Source organism: Orycteropus afer, unplaced genomic scaffold (genome assembly GCF_000298275.1).
Source record: "Orycteropus afer afer isolate SDZICR_OR568_19922 unplaced genomic scaffold, OryAfe1.0 scaffold00126, whole genome shotgun sequence".
NCBI lineage: Eukaryota > Metazoa > Chordata > Mammalia > Tubulidentata > Orycteropodidae > Orycteropus > Orycteropus afer.
The window spans coordinates 2,298,751-2,302,111 of record NW_006921713.1 but is presented as its reverse complement, the minus strand read 5'-3'; positions in this window follow the sequence as shown (position 1 = coordinate 2,302,111).

Genomic DNA, 3,361 nt, shown 5'->3' with positions numbered 1-3,361 from the left:
AAAAAAAAAAAAATAGTTCAGAGATCTTGCTTAAAAGTAGCAGGGTAAAAAGAGTGTTTTTTTAAGCAAAAAGAATTATTAAAAGTGAATTAGACTCAAAATTAGTACCAAAAACAAAAACCCAAACCTACAGCCATCAAGTCTATTCTGACTCATAGTCATCCAGGGTGAGAATCAAGTTTAGAAAATTGGCAGAAGCCAAAGGAAACCTAAGAGGGTGAGCAGCAGAAACCATGGGAACCACACCCTCTAGACTAAGTTTGCACACCCTCTAGACTGTTGCATGAAATATGACCTCCAAGTGTTCCCCCTGCCTCTGAGCCACTCAAAACAAACAAATTACTCACTGCCATCCAGTCAATACTGACTTACAGTGATCCTAGTTGGGTTTCAAGGCTGTAAATCTTTATGGAGGTAGATTGTTCCGTCTTCCTCCCACAGAACAACCGATGTGTTTGAACCACTGATCTGATTAGCAGCCAAACGTCTTACCCACTACACCAACAGAGCTCCTTTCTCTGCGCTATTAGCCCAGGACAACTTTTTAGGAGTTTCTGATTGATGGAGCTTAACTCACATGCCCGAATACTGGCTGTACCTGTGTGTGGAAAAGGCGATGATTTGTCTTTCTTTCACAAACACACCTAAAGCTTATAGAGGTTTTCTGTTGAAGGTGCACAACAGCAATTGTCATATTAAGCCTATGTCACTTTTAAAATATCCTTCCTATAAAATTCTATGTATTTATTTACTTTTATTCTCCATGACAGTGTCTCAGTTGCTTCAGTATATAAATCGAGGACTGGTAAGATTATGTAAGGAGTACCATAATGACTTAGAAGGAGCTTAGCAAAGAATAGGAGTCCCTGGGTGGTGCATTGATTAACACTGCTAACAGAAAGGATGATCATTCAAGGTTACCCAGAGGTCCCTCAGAAGAAAGACCTGGAAATCTACTTCTGAAAAATCAGCCAATGAAAACCCCATGGAACACAATTCTATTCTTACACACAATAGGTTGCAATGAATGGGAATAAAATAAAAATAAATAAAGGAATACTTATGCCTTAATAAGGAGCTATCTATCATGCTGTAGTGGATAAGACATTCAGCTACTAACCAGGTCAGAGATTCAAATCCACCAGCTGCTTCTCAGGAGGAAGATAAGGCAATCTACTTCCATAAAGATTTACAGAATTGGAAACCCAGTGGGGGTTGGTATGAGTCAGGATCAACTTAATGACAGTGTTTTGTTTTGTTTTAAATCCCTTAATAAGCATTATTCACATTAGGCTCAGGAATTTACAAAAGAAAAAGAAAAAAAAATGTTCTTTTCAAGCTGATTTTTCACTTGGTCTCTTAAGATTTTATGTATTGGTTCTCTAATTGTCTAGGAAACATCTGCATCAAAACCACCTGGGAGACTGGATGCTTGTATAAAATGCAGTCATGACCCTTACCTTCAACCACTAAATTTGAATTTGGGATGGTGGGGCTAGAAGTATACATTTTAAATAAAAATTCCAAGTTTTTGAAAATTTAGGAACTTGTGCATTAGAAATGGTTTTCCGTAGTCCAATCTGAGGTTACCTTGAATTAGATTGAATTGGCTAATTGAAAAAAAAATAGAAAGATCAAACTTTTTTTTTTTTTTTTTTAAGCATCAGGAAATTACATAAATTTCTGAAATTTCATTTTTTTAACATTTGGTCACTTTTCTTTTCCAAATAATAAGATAATCTGCACAGCTGTACAAAAAACATCAAAGTGTTTTAGGTGCTTAATAGTGTTTTTTGTTTGCTTGTTTTTAAGTAAATTTTTACTGTAGTTCAAAGTCATCTGGTTTTCTCCAATCAATATGATTTCCTTCTACGTGATTTTTAAAAAAAGCATCCTAAAGGAAATATTATTTTGAAAGAGAGAGATACTGCTAAAGGAAAAGAAGTTACTGTGTGTCTTCAGACAGCTTTTTGGCCTTAGAGTATTCCAACAAATTGTATTGAAACGAATGGAAGCAATTATAAAAGGAAGCTGCTGACCTTTCTGAAAGGCTGCCAATCCATAATGCCTCCTGCAATGCTCATCCCTTTATTCCTGCTTAACAAACCTTGTCACCCTTGTCCTAGTGTCTCAGAAACCCTTCTTAACTTTTCCCCTTTTGTTGTCTTTAGGGTATCTGCAGCCTGCCTGTCTGCTGAAATATCTCTCAATTGCCAATTAAAGGAAGTTTAAGAATGAGTACCTAGGGATGAATTAACCTAGCATGTTAACCTGGGGAAGAATGTGTTAGGGATACAAACTCTCATCATCACAGCTTTATATATTAACTTCCTCATCTGACTTACACAGGGGAGGGTATTGGGCATGTCTGCACATCAGTCAGAAGACATCTCAATTCAGTTTTTCAGAGTATAAACTATTTGAAAACAGAAAACAGCATCCTAGAAATGTTTTCATTCTTCTTCAGTGTTCTCATTTTCCCTCAAGTGAAAAAATGCTAATATTTAAGCACTGCTTTGTAGAAACCCTTAACAGGTACCTGTAGAAAGCATAAAGCGATTCCTTTAGGAGGGTCTTACCCAGAATACCTTCTTGATTTATAATGCTAACTTAACATGCAAGCTCTGGATCCTCCCTGTTTGGATTAACAATCATTTGAATGATTATTAAGCTGAATTCTCTAGAATTGAGTAGTTCTGGCACTCAGATAAGAAAAAAAGGCTTACATTTAAATTATGTGATATTTAACCACCTAACCAAGTTTCTTTTAATTAATTTTTTTTTTCAACTAGAGGGGGAGAGTTTGGAATTTTTTGCATTTATAGGGATTAGTTTTCTTGAAGGAGTATTTTGGACAATGAATCTTTAGTATCTATTACTGAATGACTCTTTAACATGCTCACAAGAGAAGAACAGAGATGAACAAAGAACAAAGATGGCAAAATTTAAAATCTGCAATGCATTTGAAACTGAGGTACATCTTTCATTTTTCATAAATATTTTGGATTATTGTTAATATTTGTTGGCAACATACATAATCTTATTTGCATTCATAAAGGTTGAGGCAAGGGAGAGAAAGAGCATATAATGAGTATTTCCACATATCTAATTTATTTCAGCAAGTCTATTATGTCACTATTAATCCTAATTTTTAGATGAGGAAACTGAGATATAGATAGATTAAATTATTAATCTAAAACTACATGGCTAGGGAGTTCTGGTAAGATGGTGAAATAAGAAGTCAGACTGCAAAGACCTTTTTCAACAAAGAAAAGAGGAACCAATTAACACAGGTACAGAAGATAATTCTGAAGCCCTGAGTTTTGAAGGGAAGGATATAGGAGTGGACTAAACTCCAACT